Genomic DNA, 18,973 nt, shown 5'->3' with positions numbered 1-18,973 from the left:
ATTAGCTTCAATGGTAAGCTAGGTGAGTGTCTTCGTAGCTAACTATGTGAGCTATAGCGTGATGAACTCAAGCTAGTTAGCTTTGGCCTCCTCAGCTCCTCAGCTACTCTCCCAGCTACTTCCAGCTACCTTTTTCAACATTTTGGTCCAAAGTTCTCCTCCAGCTAAGTTCAGCTACATGCTAGCTCCTCCAGCTAAGTTGAAGCTCCATAAGTGTTGAAATGAGCTGCCATAACGTTCATGAGCTACTATGAGCTGCTATAATTGTACTTTTAGCTACCCAAGCTACCATAATATGCCTTGCTTTGTGTTTCACATATAGGAATCAACAAACAAATAAAGTTAGCAATGTGTGAGGTCATTTAAGGTAAAATGCATGTTGTCATGAGGTGTTTGAGTGATATGAGCTATGAATGATCATCTAGAAGCTAAGATAACATGTATATAAGCTTGATAGAAGTTATTGGACGTTCATGAGCTTTATGAAAAATGTAAGAGCTATAAAAGAGATGCATACATGCAAATGAGCAGAAGAAACATGGATTTAAATCTAGTGAACTACTGTAAACATAACATGAGCTAGAATAACATGACATGAGTTAATGAATGAATTAATGAATACATGCTGCCATGATATGTAAATGATATGTAAACATAATAATTGAATCTAAAACATATGTAAACATAATATAAAGCTAAGTAAAGATGTGGAAACATATGTTATGCATGAAAATCATATAGTATGCAAGTGAATGATAACATGTGATTATTCAAGAATAGTTTGAAAAGTAAAAGCATGCTTATAACATTAAGTGATGCATATAGAAGATAATAAAGGATAAAGTAAGGAAGAACTCCCTTAGAACCAGCTTTGAATAACCTTCATGGTGTGATCAAATCATGGAGAAATCTGGAGCTAGACAGGATCACATCATCCTCCCCTTCTTTTGAGCAATTTGTCCTCAAATCTGGAGCTAGACAGGATCACATCATCCTCTCATCTGATATATACAACAGGGATCTTTATCAAAAGATTCTTTCATAAGTCATGTCCTTTGAATAAGTGCTTTGAATGTACATGACCTGAAATGAAAGATAACTCTCATAATTAAAAACACGATTGAATACAAATAAAGGAAAATTATACTTCCTGTTGGTGTTTGATGGTTGGTTAAAAATCATGTCTGTTGAAGACATGTTGCTTTGAATGATCATGTCCCTTGGATCCCAAAAGTCATGTCCATTGGATCATGAAAATTCAGGATTTTATGCTCTTGAAGGGTCATGTCCATTAAGCCTTTATGATTCACGTCTCTTAGCTCATTCCCTTTACAAATTTTGTCTTTTGAATCATCTTTGTCATCAAAAATTGATAAGATAATGCCACAGACATGAATTGAATTGCTGCAAAATGAATCAAAATAAGTAAATGAAAAACTATTGACAAGATAAATTGACATATCAAACCAGGGTGGATGTTTAATGGGAGTTGCTTGTTGAATTCTTTTCATAATTGGAAATGTACTTGGAATGTCAACGGACACAACTCTTGGCACTTCAAGTGACGTTTCTCTTGGAACTTCAAACGACATTATCTTTGAAACATCAAGAGATATGTTTCATTGATCACCAAAAGTAACAATTATTTCTTCTTTAAAATTCACATCTTTTAGTCCTCCAAAAGCCATGACTCTTGAATCATCACCTTGAAAAGATACGTCTCTGAAATTGTCCTGCAAAACAGAATGAAGGATAGGAGAAGAAAGGTTAGATAAAATTTGTTCTTCACTCTCCTCTTTTTCTCCAAATTCATATTTCTCATTTTTAACTCCAATGTTTTCTTCATCTACTCTTTGATTCTCATTATTTTCAACGTTTTTGAATGATTCCATTCTTTTCTTCAAATGAATCTGATCTTCATTCACTTGACTAAGAGATAGTGGCGTTAAAGTGAATTTCTTATCGTTATGAATGATAGTATATCTGTTGGTAAACCCATCATGGATTGCTCGTAGGTCGAATTGTCATGGTCTTCCCAAAAGAAAATGTGCATCATCCATTGGTACAATATCAAAAAGGACTTCATCTTCATATTTGCCATTTGAAAATGGGATGGAAAATTCTTAATGACTTCTAACTCTTCATCTTCATTTAATCCTTTCAAAACATATGGGCTGGGATGTTTGAATGTTGTAAGTCCCAACTTCGTGACCATGTATGTGCTTGCAAGATTTGTACAACATCCTCCGTCATTAGCTACAAGATACACTTTACCATTTACATGGCAACGAGTGTGAAATGCATTCATTCTTTGTTGTTCATACTTCATTGAAAAGATGAAAATTGTCAGTGAAATAAAGAATGAAAATGTGTAAAAGGACCTTACCAAAACACTCTCGCAAAACCTCACAGTAACACTTTAAAGAAATTAAAATATCACTCCACTCACACTCGTGTTTGCACTCGGGATATGTTCCTGGCTTTTTCTGATCCCTCTTCTGATCTCACCCTCTCGTTTGCCTTTTACCGCTCAATTCTCTTTTGTGGGTCCTTTTAAAGAACAAACTCAAGATTGAGCAAGTTTTTAGTTTGTGCATTGGCTGTAAAAAAGGAAACGTTTAGGATATAGAAATGGTTATGGTAAAAGGTAGGATTGAATGGTTAAGCAAAGATAAGGTAATGAAATAAGAAAGGATGAAAGAAAAAGAAATGAAATAGAGAGAAAAATGAAGATAACTTATAACCCAAGTTGCGACACTTGCTATCTTCCTTCACAAGAAACAACAAGGATACCTCCTTCTAGTTTGTTGTTGGACATATTCTTTTGTGCTTCTCTTTGAGTGTACTTTGCAACTTTCTTCACTTCTTTTTATTTTTTTTCTTTTTCTTTTCTTTCTTTTGCGCTCCAAATTTGTTGTAGGAGTCTTTTCTTATGCTTTTTGTTTTTCTTCTTTCTTTTGCTTTTTGTTGCAGCACTTTATTATCCATCCAACAAAGCTTTGATTACCGCTTGATGTAAGGCTATTCAAGCTTCTTAAATAATGGAGAAGTTAGTAGCATTGTTATTTCCCAATCTAGGAGAGACACCAAATACTACACTTTTAATTGAAAGTAATATGCACAAAGAAGAGGAATTTGATTAAGTAATTTGATAATTAAGAAATTAAAAGGAAATGGAAATTGAAAGAATTGAAATGGATAGAATTTTTATCAAAGATGGGCTGTGGAAGTGTTGTTGATTTGTCCTTCAAATGTAAGAGAATTCGACTACCAATGGTGATGATGCATGTGATTCTTGATGAAAGATGATGGCAATTCAAAGATGGAGGAATGGTAAGAGAATGGTGATGATATAGGCGTGAATGGTGATGGAAGATGGTGATGGAAAGATGGTGATGAACAAATAGTATCTTATAAAACTAAGAAGGAACCAATGCTATAAAGGAACAAAGACCCGTTTCTTATAAGTCTTATATGGGATGGGTAGTAAGGACTTTGACCCACTAGTTATAAGAACTAGGATCCAGATGTATCAAGGAAGGGATTGACACCACAAACTTTAGAAAATATTGCTTAATCGATATAGTTCTAAAAAGAACTTGAAGAGAGAATAATCTCACAAGGATTTTATATTATCAAAGGGTTGTCTTACAATGTAAATAGCCTAGGCTATTTATAGTTTTCAAATGGTTTAGGTTGAATAAACACATGATGGTTTGGCTAAGGTTGAAACCTCTTTGAAAATACATGATTTTTGATGAAAATACATGATTTTAATGAAGATATATGTATTTGGCCGAATAGGAAGCATCCCTTGGTGTTTTGACACCTATTTGATGTCACATGGAGTGCACATGCTTGAGTGATGCACATTGAAGCCTATTTGAATGCACATGGGTCTTCTTGCAATGATTTGGTGAGGTTGCGACCATAGGATGATGTCTTGAAGTCCATGGACAACCTAGAGATGAATTAGATTCAATGGTAAGCTAGGTGAGTGTCTTCGTAGCTAACTAGGTGAGCTATAGCTTGATGTACTCAAGCTAGTTAGCTTTGGCCTCCTCAGCTCCTCAGCTACTCTCCCAGCTACTTTCAGCTACCTTTAGTCCACTTTTCAACATTTTGGTCCAAAGTTCTCCTCTAGCTAAGTTCAGCTACATGCTAGCTCCTCCAGCTAAGTTGAAGCTCCATAAGTGTTGAAATAAGCTTCCATAACGTTCATGAGCTACTGTGAGCTGCTATGCTTGTACTTTTAGCTACCCAAGCTACCATAATATGTCTTGCTTTGTGTTTCACTTATAGGAATCAACAAAAAAATAAAGTTAGCAATGTGCGAGCTCATTTAAGGTAAAATGCATGTTGTCGTGAGGTGTTTGAGTGATATGAGCTATGAATGATCGTCTAGAAGCTAAGATAACATGTATATAAGCTAGATAGAAGGTATTGGACGTTCATGAGCTTTATGAAAGCATGTAAGAGCTAGAAAAGAGATGCATACATGCAAATGAGCTGAAGAAACATAGATTTAAACCTAGTAAGCTAATGTAAACATAACATGAGTTAATGAATGAATTAATGAATACATGCTGCTATGATTCGTAAATGATATGCAAACATAATAATTGAATCAAAAACATATGTAAACATAATATAAAGCTATGTAAAGATGTGGAAACATATGTTATGCATGAAAATCAAATAGTATGCAAGTGAATGATAACATATGATTATTCAAGCATAGTTTAAAGAGTAAAAGCATGCTTATAACATTAAGTGATGTATATAGAAGATAATAAAGGATAAATTAAGGAAGAACTCCCTTAGAACCAGCTTTGAATAACCTCCATGGTGTGATCAAATCATGGAGAAATTTGGAGCTAGACAGGATCACATCATCCTCCCCTTCTTTTGAGCGATTTGTCCTCAAATCGAAAGGTGACTTCTCCTTAATGTACTCCCATCCGATATATGTAAAAGGGATCTTTATGAAAAGATTCTTTTCATAAGTCATGTCCTTTGAATAAGTGGTTTGAAAATACATGACCTGAAAATAAAGATAACTCTCATAAGTAAAAACACGATTGAATACAAATAAAGGAAAATTGTACTTCCTGTTGGTGTTTGATGGTTGGTTAAAAATCATGTATGTTGAAGTCATGTTGCTTTGAATGATCATGTCCCTTGGCATCCCAAAAGTCATGTCCATTGGATCATGAAAATTCACGATTTTATGCTCTTGAAGGGTCATGTCCATTAAGCCTTTATGATTCACATCTCTTGGCTCTTTCCCTTTACAAATTGTGTCTTTTGAATCATCCTTGTTATCACCAATTGATAAGATAATGCCACAGACATGAATTGAATTGCTGCAAAATGAATAAAAATAAGTAAATGAAAAACTATTGACAAGATGAATGGACATATCAAACCAGGGTGGATGTTTAATTAGAGTTGGTTCCTGAATTCTTTTCATAATTGACAATGTACTTGGAATGTCAAAGGACATAACTCTTGGCACTTCAAGTGACGTTTCTCTTCAAACTTCAAACGACATTATCTTTGAAACATCAAGAGATATGTTTCGTTAATCACCAAAAGTAACAATTATTTCTTCTTCAAAAGACACATGTTTTAGTCCTACAAAAGCCATGATTCTGGAATCATCACCTTGAAAAGATACGTCTCTGAAATTGTCCTGTAAAATAGAATGAAGGATAGGAGAAGAAAGGTTAGATAAAATTTGTTCTTCACTCTCCTCTTTTTCTCCAAATTCATCTTTCTCATTTTCAACTCCAATGTTTTCTTCATCTACTCTTTGATTCTCATTATTTTCAACGTTTTTGAATGATTCCATTTTTTCTTGAAATGAATCTGATCTTCATTCACTTGACTAGGAGATAGTGGCGTCAAAGTGAATTTCTTATCATTATGAATGATAGTATATCTCTTGGTAAACCCATCATGGATTGCTCATCATTCGAATTGCCATGGTCTTCCCAAAAATATATGTCCAGCATCCATTGGTAAAACATCAAAAAGGACTTCATCTTGATATTTGCCAATTGAAAACAGGATGACAACTTCTTTGTGACTTCTAACTCTTCATCTTCATTTAATCCTTGCAAAACATATGGGAACAAGTGTGAAATGCATTCATTCTTTGCTGTTCATACTTCATTGAAAAGATGAAAAATTGTCAGTGAAATAAATAATGGAAATGTGTAAAAGGACCTTACCAAAACACTCTCGCAAAACCTCACAGTAACACTTTAAAGAAATTAAAATGTCACTCCACTCACACTCATGTTTGCACTCGGGGATATGTTCTTGCCTTTTTCTGATCCCCTTTATGATCTCACCCTCTCGTTTGCGTTTTACCGTTCAATTCTCTTTTATGGGTCCTTTTAAAGAACTAACTCAAGATTGAGCAAGTTTCTTAGTTTGTGCATCGTCATTAAAAAAGGAAATGGTTAGGATATAGAAATGGTTATGGTAAAAGGTAGGATAGAATGGTTAAGCAAAGATAAGGTAATGGAATAAGAAAGGATGAAAGAAAAGGAAATGAAATAGAGAGAAAAATGAAGATAACTTACAACCAAGTTGCAACACTTACTATCTTCCTTCAATAGAAACAACAAGGATACCTCCTTCTAGTTTGTTGTTGTGAAGATTATTTTGTGCTTCTCTTTGAGTGTACTTTGCAACTTTCTTCACTTCTTTTTCTTTTCTTTCTTTTGCACTACAAATTTATTGTAGGAGTCTTTTCTTTTGCTTTTTTTTCTCCTTTTTTTCTTTTTGTTGCAGCACTTGATTGTCAATCCAACAAAGCTCTGATTACCGCTTGATGTAACGCTATTCAAGCTTATTCAATAATGGGGAAGTTAGTAGCCTTGTTGTTTCCCGATCTAGTAGAGACACCAAATGCTACACTTTGAATTGAAAGTAATCTACACAAAAGAAGAAGAATTTGATTAAGTAATTTGATAATTAAGAAATTAAAAGGAAATAGAAATGGAAAGATTTGAAATGGATAGAATTGTTATCAAAGATGGGCTGCGGAAGTGTTGTTGAATTTTCCTTCAAATGTAAGAGAATTCGGCCACCAATGGTGATGATGCACGTGATTCTTGATAAAAGATGATGGCAATTCAAAGATGGAGAAATGGTAAGAGAATGGTGACGATATAGGTGTGAATGGTGATGGATGATGGTGATGGAAAGATGGTGATGAACAAATAGTATCTTATAAAACTAAGAAGGAACCAATTCTATAAAGGGGCAAAGACCCATTTCTTATAAGTCTTATAAGGGATGGGTAGTAAGGACTTTGACCCACTAGTTATAAGAACTAGGAACCAGAAGTATCAAGGAAGGGATTGACGCCACAAACTTTAGAAAAGCTTGCTTAATCGATATAGTTCTAAAAAGAACTTGAAGAGAGAATAGTCTTACAAGGATTTTTATATTATCAAAGGGTTATCTTACAATGTAAATAGCCTTGACGCCACAAACTTTAGAAAAGCTTGCTTAATTGATATAGTTCTAAAAAGAACTTGAAGAGAGAATAATCTCACAAGGATTTTTATATTATCAAAGGGTTGTCTTACAATGTAAATAGCCTAGCCTATTTATAGTTTTCAAATGGTTTAGGTGTTGGTTCATCCCTTTGAAAATATAAGATTTTTGATTAAAATACATGATTTTAATGAAGATACATGCTCTTGACCGAATGGTTAGGTGTTGGTTCATCCCTAAGGATGTTTTGAATGCATTAGGAAGTTATTTGGGCGCTAAAATGAAGAGAAATAAGTCTTTGGCCAAATAGGAAGCATCCCTTGGTGTTTTGGCGCCTATTTGATGTCACATCAAGTGCACATGCTTGAATGATGCATGTGCAAGCCTATTTGAATGCACATGGGTCTTCTTGCAATGCTTTGGTGAGGTTGTAACTATATGATAATGTCTTGAAGTCCTTGGACAGCCTAGAGATGAATTAGCTTCAATGGTAAGCTAGGTGAGTGTCTTCGTATCTAACTAGGTGAGCTATAGCTTGATGAACTCAAGCTAGTTAGCTTTGGCCTCCTAAGCTCCTCAGCTACTCTCCCAGCTACTTCCAGCTACCTTTAGTCCACTTTTCAACATTTTGGTCCAAAGTTCTCCACCAGCTAAGTTCAGCTACATGCTAGCTCCTCCAGCTAAGTTAAAAATCCATATTTGTTAAAATGAGTTGCCATAACGTTCATGAGCTACTGTGAGCTGCCATAATATGCCTTGCTTTGTGTTTCACCTATAGAAATCGATAAACAAATAAAGTTAGCAATGTGTGAGCTCATTTAAGGTAAAATGCATGTTGTCGTGAGGTGTTTGAGTGATATGAGCTATGAATGATCATCTAGAAGCTAAGATAACATGTATATAACTAGATAGAAGGTATTGGACGTTCATGAGCTTTATGAAAACATGTAAGAGCTAGAAAAGATATGAATACATGCAAATGAGCTGAATAAACATGGATTTAAATCTAGTGAGCTAATGTAAACATAACATGAGATAGAATAACATGATATGAGTTAATGAAAGAATGAATGAATGAATACATATTGTCATGATATGTAAATGATATGTAAAAATAATAATTGAATCTAAAACATATGTAAACATAATATAAAGTTAAGTAAAGATGTGGAAACATATGTTATGCATGAAAATCATATAGTATGCAAGTGAGTGAAAACAAATGATTATTCAAGCATAGTTTAAAGAGTAAAATCATGCTTATAACATTAAGTGATGCATATAGAAGATAATAATGGATAAAGTAAGGAAGAACTCCCTTAGAACCAACTTTGAATAACCTTCATGGTGTGATTAAATCATGGAGAAATCTGGAGCTAGACAGGATCACATCATCCTCCCATTCTTTTGAGCGATTTATCCTCAAATCAAATGGTGATTTCTCCTTAGTGTCCTCCCATCCGATATATACAACAGGGGTCTTTATGAAAAGATTCTTTTCATAAGTCATGTCCTTTGAATAAGTGCTTTGAATGTACATGACTTGAAATGAAAGATAACTCTCATAAGTAAAAACATGATTGAATACAAATAAAGGAAAATTATACTTCATGTTGGTATTTGATGGTTGGTTAAAAATAATGTATGTTGAAGACATGTTGCTTTGAATGATCATGTCCCTTGGCATCCCAAAAGTCATGTCTATTGGATCATGAAAATTCACGGTTTTATGCTCTTGAAGGGTCATGTCCATTAAGCCTTTATGATTCACGTCTCTTGTCTCTTTCCCTTGACAAATTGCGTCTTTTGAATCATCATTGTCATCAAAAATTGATAATGATGTAAGGTACTTGTACCTTTTCAAATGATTGTGGATCTAGGAAGGAAGCAAAACAACCTGCAAAGTGAATGGCTCAAAATAGAATGGTTAAGGGTGGTAGACGTATGGGTGAATTGGTAGGTTATTTAAATAATGGGTAATGGAAGCGGAAGATAGTTGATAAGGCTATGGTTATGGAGATGAAATAAAAGGATGGTTGTGAGGATAGTATCTTGAAGAAATCTCAAAGAAGAACCAATGCTATAGAGAGCAGAGACCCAATCTTTATATTGCTTCTTCAAGGGGTGGTATTAAGTACTTTGACCCACTAGTTATATGAACTAGGAACCAGAAGTATCAAGATGAAAGAAAAGGGGTTGACGCCACAAGTATAAAATACTTGATAAGTCGATAAAAAGTCACCAGGACTTAAGAAGAGAATAATCTCACTTTAATTGAATAAAAGGTGTGCTTACAAATGAAATAGGAAAGCCTATTTATAGTTTTTGAAGGGATTTGGCCGAATAGATACATGTTGGTTCGGCCAGCCCTTGTGCCTTCCTAAAATGACATGATTTTTGTGTGAAAATATATGACTTAATGCAAATACATGCTCTTGGCCGAATGGTTATGTGTTGGTTCGGCCCTAAGGATATTTTGAAAGCATTTGGAAGTTATTTGGGCGCCAAAATGAAGAGGAAAGAGTCTTTGGCCGAACAGCAAGCATCCCTTGGTGTTTTGGCGCCAATTTGATGTCACATGGTGTGCACATGCTTGAATGATGCACATGGCAGCCTACATGAATGCACATGGGTCTTCTGTTATGCTTTGATGAGGTTGCAGCCATAGGATGATGTCTTGAAGTCCATGGAATAAAGATAGGCAACAATTAGGCGTGAATTAGCTTCCAACATGCATCTAGGTGACATGGCATCCATTGGGCAGCCTAGAGATGAACTAGCTTCAAGGTAAGCTAGGTGAGTGTCTTGGTAGCTAACTAGGTGAGTTATAGCTTGATGAACTCAAGCTAGTTAGCTTTGGTCTTCTCAACTCCTCAGCTACTCTCCCAGCTACTTCCAGCTACCTCTAGTCCACTTTTCAGTAATTTGGTCCAAAGCTCTCCTCCAGCTAAGTTCAGCTACATGCTAGCTCCTCCAGCTAAGTTTAAGCTCCTTATGTGATGAAATGAGCTGCCATAATGTTCATGAGCTAGTGTGAGCTGTTGTGCTTGTCCTTTTAGCTAGCCAAGCTACCATAATATGCCTTGTTTTGTGTTTCACCTATAGGAATCACCAAACAAATAAAATAAGCAATGTGTGAGCTCATTTAAGGTAAAATGCATGCTGCCGTGAGGTGTTTGAGTGATATGAGCTATGAATGCATGTCATGAGCTAAGTACATAATGATATAACATATGTAAGCTAATGTATAAGACCTAGGAGCTAGAATGAATGCACGTGAGCTAACAAATGAATGATTAAGCATTCTGCCATTTCACGAATGAATTGAATCATGCTTAAATGAATGCAAGACTAATATAACATACTTAACACACTTGAAATAACATTGTGCATCAATTATAAAGATGTGAATGCATGAATATCATATAATATGGTATTCATAAATGATAAATGGAAACATGTAATAATAATATCCTAAGAAATGATATGTAATCATAACATATATTTGAATAATATTAAAAACATGATCAAATAAGCATAGGATAATAATATGATAATTTATACAAACATGTGAATGCATGCTTATGATAGAATAGAATGTATAAATGATATAGTATAAGATAGGGTAATGAAGAACTTCCTTAGAAACAGCTTTGAAGAACATCCATGGTGTGTTCAAGTCATGGAGAAAGTTGGAGCTTGTTTGGATTGTATCATCCTCCCCTTCTTTTAGGCGATTTGTCCTCAAATCGAAGTAGTTTCTCATTGAATACCTTCTTGATGTAGGAAGGATTGAATCCTTATGTTTTCCTCCAATAGATGATTCACACGATATGTTCAACCTCTTGGCTTCAAATCTGGTAACTTCACATCCTTTGATGGGAGGACACAATGTTTGGGAATCATCACATGTCCTTTGAACATGAGAGACATAGCCCTTCACGAACCAACTTGATCCCTTTTCTTTATTCTTTGAATCATCACAATGCTTGGAAAGGACCTCTATATCTTCAATTCCTTCTTTTAATTCACCATGGTTGTTGGTGAAAAGGTTTGTCTCTTGGTTGGAGTCATCACGTCGCTTGGTGAAGATAAGTGTTCTTTGAATGACTTTTTGGGGCTGATTTAAATCATCCTGTCCTTTCACCATTGTGCCTCTCCAAATGATTGCCTTAAGGGTTGGTATGATTTCTTCACCATAAGGATGAAACAAGTTGCTGCAGAATAATCAAAGTTAGTAAATGAAAAATTATTAACAATATGAATGGAAATAGCAAACCAAGGTGGATGTTTAATGGGCATTGGTTGCTTAATGATGAAAAACTCCATTGGTTGTTGAATTCCCTTCAATATGTGCAATGTTCTTGGAGTCTGAATGATCTCAACTCTTGGTACTCCAATTGGCTCATTCTTTTGAATTTCAAGAGGTACATCATTTGAAATGTCAAAGGACATATCTTGTACATCACCAAAAGCCACGTCTATTGATTCTTCAAAAGACATGTTTCTTGAATCTTCAACTTGAAGTGACATGTCTATTGGATTGTCCTGCACGTCAAAAGAAAGAATAGGAGTAGGATTAGATAAAATATGTTCTTCACCCTCATTTTCCTTTTCCTCTTTGCTCCCATATTCAATCCTTTCATTTTGTCCATTTTCAACTTTCTCCATGGCTTTAGCTTTCTCCCATTCCTCTATACGTGATTTGAGGGTCACCTGACATTCATGGACTTGATTTGGAAGCATAGGCGCCAATATGATTTTCTTTCCTTGATGTTGGAAAGAGTACTTGTTAGAAAATCCGTCATGGGTAACCTTCTTATCATATTGCCAAGGACGCCCGAGTATAAGGTGGCTTGCACTCATGGGCACCACGTCACAAAGGACTTCATCATTGTATCTTCCAATTGAAAAAGGAACAATAACTTGTTTGGTTACCTTGGCTTCCCCCACATCATTGAGCCACTGAAGTTTGTAAGGATGAGGATGCTTGGAAGTCTTGAGACCCAACTTTTCCACCATGTGAGTACTTGCTACAGTGGTACAACTCCCTCCATCAATGATCACCACTCAAACTTTATCTCCCACGTGACATTTGGTATGGAAGATGTTCTCCCTCTGTTCATCTTCTTGACTTTGAATGTTCAAAGTCCTTTTGACTACAAGGATGTTGGATGGAAGAGACATGTTAGCAAATAAGGAAAAAATGAAATGTGTGTAGGACCTTACCAGAATGTACTCTCACAAAGCCTCACGAATCACTCCAAGGAAAACTTGAATGTCACTCAATCCGCTCGTGTTTGCACTCTAGGACTTTAATGGCTTTTAGTTGTCCTCTTCTGATCTCACACACGCTCCAGCCTTTTTCCTCAATTCTCTTGTCTCAAGTTCTAATGAACTTTTACTCAAGACTATATCGAGTAATTTCACTTGTTTGGCGTCGGCTGCAAATGGTTAGTAGGAATGGAAAGCAAATATAATTGAAAAGGTGGTTTAGAAATTAGAAAGAAGAGAATGAAAGGGTTACTTACACAAGTCACTTCACAACCTTCTATCACCACAATCAATTTTAAAGGCTTACTTGAAAATGCTTGGTGATGAGAATTGTTGATGAGTGCTTCCAACTTTTCTTTCTTTTCTTTGCTTTTTTTCTTCTTTTTGAGTGCTTTCAATCTTTTTGAGTGCTTCTTTTTCCTTTGCTGATTTTTTTTTTTTCGACTTTGCACTTCTTTTTGTATTTTCTTCTTTGTTGTTGTTGCACGTTGCTTCTTCCACCAAAGCTCTGATTACCGCTTGATGTAAGGTACTTGTACCTTTTCAAATGATTGTGGATCTAGGAAGGAAGCAAAACAACCTGCAAAGTGAATGGCTCAAAATAGAATGGTTAAGGGTGGTAGACGTATGGGTGAATTGGTAGGTTATTTAAATAATGGGTAATGGAAGCGGAAGATAGTTGATAAGGCTATGGTTATGGAGATGAAATAAAAGGATGGTTGTGAGGATAGTATCTTGAAGAAATCTCAAAGAAGAACCAATGCTATAGAGAGCAGAGACCCAATCTTTATATTGCTTCTTCAAGGGGTGGTATTAAGTACTTTGACCCACTAGTTATATGAACTAGGAACCAGAAGTATCAAGATGAAAGAAAAGGGGTTGACGCCACAAGTATAAAATACTTGATAAGTCGATAAAAAGTCACCAGGACTTAAGAAGAGAATAATCTCACTTTAATTGAATAAAAGGTGTGCTTACAAATGAAATAGGAAAGCCTATTTATAGTTTTTGAAGGGATTTGGCCGAATAGATACATGTTGGTTCGGCCAGCCCTTGTGCCTTCCTAAAATGACATGATTTTTGTGTGAAAATACATGACTTAATGCAAATACATGCGCTTGGCCGAATGGTTATGTGTTGGTTCGGCCCTAAGGATATTTTGAAAGCATTTGGAAGTTATTTGGGCGCCAAAATGAAGAGGAAAGAGTCTTTGGCCGAACAGCAAGCATCCCTTGGTGTTTTGGCGCCAATTTGATGTCACATGGTGTGCACATGCTTGAATGATGCACATGGCAGCCTACATGAATGCACATGGGTCTTCTTGTTATGCTTTGATGAGGTTGCAGCCATAGGATGATGTCTTGAAGTCCATGGAATAAAGATAGGCAACAATTAGGCGTGAATTAGCTTCCAACATGCATCTAGGTGACATGGCATCCATTGGGCAGCCTAGAGATGAACTAGCTTCGAGGTAAGCTAGGTGAGTGTCTTGGTAGCTAACTAGGTGAGTTATAGCTTGATGAACTCAAGCTAGTTAGCTTTGGTCTTCTCAACTCCTCAGCTACTCTCCCAGCTACTTCCAGCTACCTCTAGTCCACTTTTCAGTAATTTGGTCCAAAGCTCTCCTCCAGCTAAGTTCAGCTACATGCTAGCTCCTCCAGCTAAGTTTAAGCTCCTTATGTGATGAAATGAGCTGCCATAAGTTCATGAGCTAGTGTGAGCTGTTGTGCTTGTCCTTTTAGCTAGCCAAGCTACCATAATATGCCTTGTTTTGTGTTTCACCTATAGGAATCACCAAACAAATAAAATAAGCAATGTGTGAGCTCATTTAAGGTAAAATGCATGCTGCCGTGAGGTGTTTGAGTGATATGAGCTATGAATGCATGTCATGAGCTAAGTACATAATGATATAACATATGTAAGCTAATGTATAAGACCTAGGAGCTAGAATGAATGCACGTGAGCTAACAAATGAATGATTAAGCATTCTGCCATTTCACGAATGAATTGAATCATGCTTAAATGAATGCAAGACTAATATAACATACTTAACACACTTGAAATAACATTGTGCATCAATTATAAAGATGTGAATGCATGAATATCATATAATATGGTATTCATAAATGATAAATGGAAACATGTAATAATAATATCCTAAGAAATGATATGTAATCATAACATATATTTGAATAATATTAAAAACATGATCAAATAAGCATAGGATAATAATATGATAATTTATACAAACATGTGAATGCATGCTTATGATAGAATAGAATGTATAAATGATATAGTATAAGATAGGGTAATGAAGAACTTCCTTAGAAACAGCTTTGAAGAACATCCATGGTGTGTTCAAGTCATGGAGAAAGTTGGAGCTTGTTTGGATTGTATCAGATAAGATAATGCCACATACATGAATTGAATTGCTGCAAAATGAATCAAAATAAGTAAATGAAAAACTATTGACAAGATGAATGGACATATCAAACCAGGGTGGATGTTTAATGGGAGTTGGTTACTGAATTCTTTTCATAATATGCAATGTACTTGGAATGTCAACTAACATAACTCTTGGCACTTCAAGTGACGTTTCTCTTCGAACTTCAAACGACATTATCTTTGAAACATCAAGAGATATGTTTCGTTAATCACCAAAAGTAACAATTATTTCTTCTTCAAAAATCACATCTTTTAGTCCTCCGAAAGCCGTGATTCTTGAATCATCAACTTGAAAAGATACATCTCTGAAATTGTCCTGTAAAATAGAATGAAGGATAGGAGAATAAAGGTTAGATAAAATTTATTCTTCACTCTCCTCCTTTTCTCCAAATTCATCTTTCTCAATTTCAACTCCAATGTTTTCTTCATCTACTCTTTGATTCTCATTATTTTTAACGTTTTTGAATGATTCCATTCTTTTCTTCAAATGAATCTGATCTTCATTCACTTGACTAGGAGATAGTGGTGTCAAAGTGAATTTCTTATCGTTATGAATGATAGTATATCTGTTGGTAAACCCATCATGGATTGCTCGTCGGTCGAATTGCCATGGTCTTCCAAAAAGTATATGTGCAGCATCCATTGGTAAAATATCGAAAAGGACTTCATCTTGATATTTGCTAATTGAAAACGGGATGACAACTTCTTTGTGACTTCTAACTCTTCATCTTCATTTAATCCTTGCAAAACATATGGGCTGGGATGTTTGAATGTTGTAAGTCCCAACTTCGTGACCATGTATGTGCTTGCAAGATTTGTACAACTTCCTCCGTCAATAGCTACAAGATACACTTTACCATTTATGATGTAAGGTACTTGTACCTTTTCAAATGATTGTGGATCTAGGAAGGAAGCAAAACAACCTGCAAAGTGAATGGCTCAAAATAGAATGGTTAAGGGTGGTAGACGTATGGGTGAATTGGTAGGCTATTTAAATAATGAGTAATGGAAGCGGAAGATAGTTGATAAGGCTATGGTTATGGTGATGAAATAAAAGGATGGTTGTGAGGATAGTATCTTGAAGAAATCTCAAAGAAGAACCAATGCTATAGAGCAGAGACCCAATCTTTATATTGTTTCTTCAAGGGATGGTGTTAAGTACTTTGACCCACTAGTTATATGAACTAGGAACCAGAAGTATCAAGATGAAAGGAAAGGGTTGACGCCACAAGTATAAAATACTTGATAAGTCGATAAAAAGTCACCAGGACTTAAGAAGAGAATAATCTCACTTTAATTGAATAAAAGGTGTTTTTACAAATGATGGAATGTTTTCCTATTTATAGGAAATGGAGAGACATGGCCGAATAAATACAAGATGATTCGGCCAGCCTATGTATCTCCCTATAAAGACATAATTTAAATGCTAAAAGAGAGGATGGTTCGGCCCTAGATGGAGGGAAATGATCCTTGGCCGAATAGTTCTTGTGTCTCCTCAAGTTGGCGCCAATTTGGATGGAAGATGATGCTTGGCCGAATAGGTAGAGGGCTCTTCATCTTGGCGCCTAAATGAGTTCACATGCAAGGCACATGAGGGCTGGTCATATGCACGGCACATGGGTGTTCTAGGAAGCCTTGTGGTGCACCCATGTGCATTGGATGATGGCTGGTCATGTGCTTCTTCTTAGGCGTGCATGTGTCTCCTCCAAGCTAGCTTGAGTGTTGAGCTAGCTAGCAAGCATGGGGTTGTTTGTGAATGATCTTCCTAGCCGAGTCCTTTTGAGCTCCATAACAGTATGTTCAGCTATATTCAGCTACCTTTGTCATCACTTTTAGCAACTCAGCTTCAAATAGTCCAACTAGCTAAGTTTAGCTAGCCTGAAGCTTCTCCAGCTGAATCGAGCTTCCCTTAGCATTCCATGAGCTGCCTTGTACTTTGTGAGCTGTTTGTGAGCTATATATGACGTCCAAATCATTCACCAAGCTACCTCAACGTGCATCACACTCCATTGTACCTATATGTGCAAAGAAACAAGGTAATTTCATGATATTGAGCTAAAACGAGCTAAATACCTTGCTGCCATGTTTGTGTGAGCTAAGTATGATGGTCAAGAGCTAAGTACATCATCTCATAATATGTGTAAGATAATGTATAAAGCCTAAGAGTTAACATGAATGCAAATAAACTAATGAAATGCATTATAAGTATGCTGCCTTGATGTATATATAATAATCATGCTTAATATGATAATAAAACTATCCTAACATTCTTAACATATTAAAATAACAATGTGTAATATGAATTCATACTAAGTTACTTAACTAATATTCTTATCATAAATGTATTATAATAGTATATATTATAAAGCTAATAATAAGTAAATTCAATATAAAGATGTTCAAAAGTACTCCCTTTATAGATGAAAACGTGCTGATATCATCCCCCCCTTCTTTAGGGCGATTTGTCCTCAAATCGAGTTCATTCTGTCCTTGCATAGCTTCACGCCTCTTTGCTAATAGAAAGTATTCTTTGAATGTTTGTGTTCTTCCATTAGGTACCTTTTCGTAAGATTTCCTTTTAGGTCTTTCTTTGGAATATGATTTACCAACAGATACCTTTTGGGAATGATCTTTATCTAAGGATATCCCTTTTGGAAGTGACCTTTTACGTGATTGGTCCTAAAAAGTGAGAAGAGAAAAGGTTTCATATGAAGGGTTACTTACCTTTTGAAGATTAAACCCATTGGTGAAGAGTTGCGACTTTAAGTCCCAAACATCACCATTGTTCGTAGAAGACCCTTCATTTTCCAGCATTGAACCATCATGTTTCTCTATGAAGAAGTTTGGTTTCTTGTTTTGTTCCTCTTCATTCTTTGTTGGGGTTTTGTCTTTGCGCCATGCTTGTACACTCTTTCTCATATGCAACTGATCTTGTTGCACTTCTTTGGGCGTTAAAGGCATCAAGGTCACCTTGCGTCCATCATGCTTAAAAGTGTATTGATTGTGAAAACAATCATGAATAGCCCTTTTATCATACTGCCATGGTCTCCCAAGTAAAATGTGGCTAGCATGCATAGGGACAATGTCACAAAGCACCTCGTCCTTGTACCTACCAACTGAAAAAGGAATTAGAACCTGTTTGGTAACATTTAACTCACCTCCTTCATTGAGCCATTGGAGTTTATACGGAGTAGGATGCTTTGACGTTGTTAATCCAAGTTTTTCAACCATAAGAGTGCTGGCTACGTTTGTGCAACTTCCTCCATCGATGATCATTGTGCAAACCTTATCCTTGACATGGCACCTTGTATGAAAGATATTGTTTCTTTGAATATCCTCTTGGGATGTTTGTGATTGTAGGCACCTCTTTGAAACAAGCATTTCACCATGATCTGCATTTTCTTCCGTTTCTTCGTCTTGTATTATTTCAGGTTCCTCGTCAAAAATAGGCTCATCAGAATCTGATACAATATCTCCATTGTCAAGTATCATCATGGCATTTCGGTTGGACATTGACTAGCAACATGTCCTTTTCCAAAACACTTGAAACATTTGATGTCTCTGGATCTCTCGAAAGTGCTGGTTTGCTTTTCTTTACCCTTGCTAGATTCGCCCATTTGTGCATATTTGGGTATCTCTGCGCGATCCTTTGGTTGGATTGGAGTTTGTTTCCGGAAGGTAATAGGTTCTTGCTTCCATTTGGTGGCCTAATTTGGACTGCTCCTAGTGTAGGATTTCC

The sequence above is a fragment of the Hibiscus syriacus genome, unplaced genomic scaffold (assembly GCF_006381635.1).
Source record: "Hibiscus syriacus cultivar Baekdansim isolate YM2019G1 unplaced genomic scaffold, ASM638163v2 tig00111463_pilon, whole genome shotgun sequence".
Taxonomy (NCBI): Eukaryota; Viridiplantae; Streptophyta; class Magnoliopsida; order Malvales; family Malvaceae; genus Hibiscus; species Hibiscus syriacus.
The sequence above is the reverse complement of the archived record's forward strand: the minus strand, read 5'-3'. Positions refer to the sequence as shown.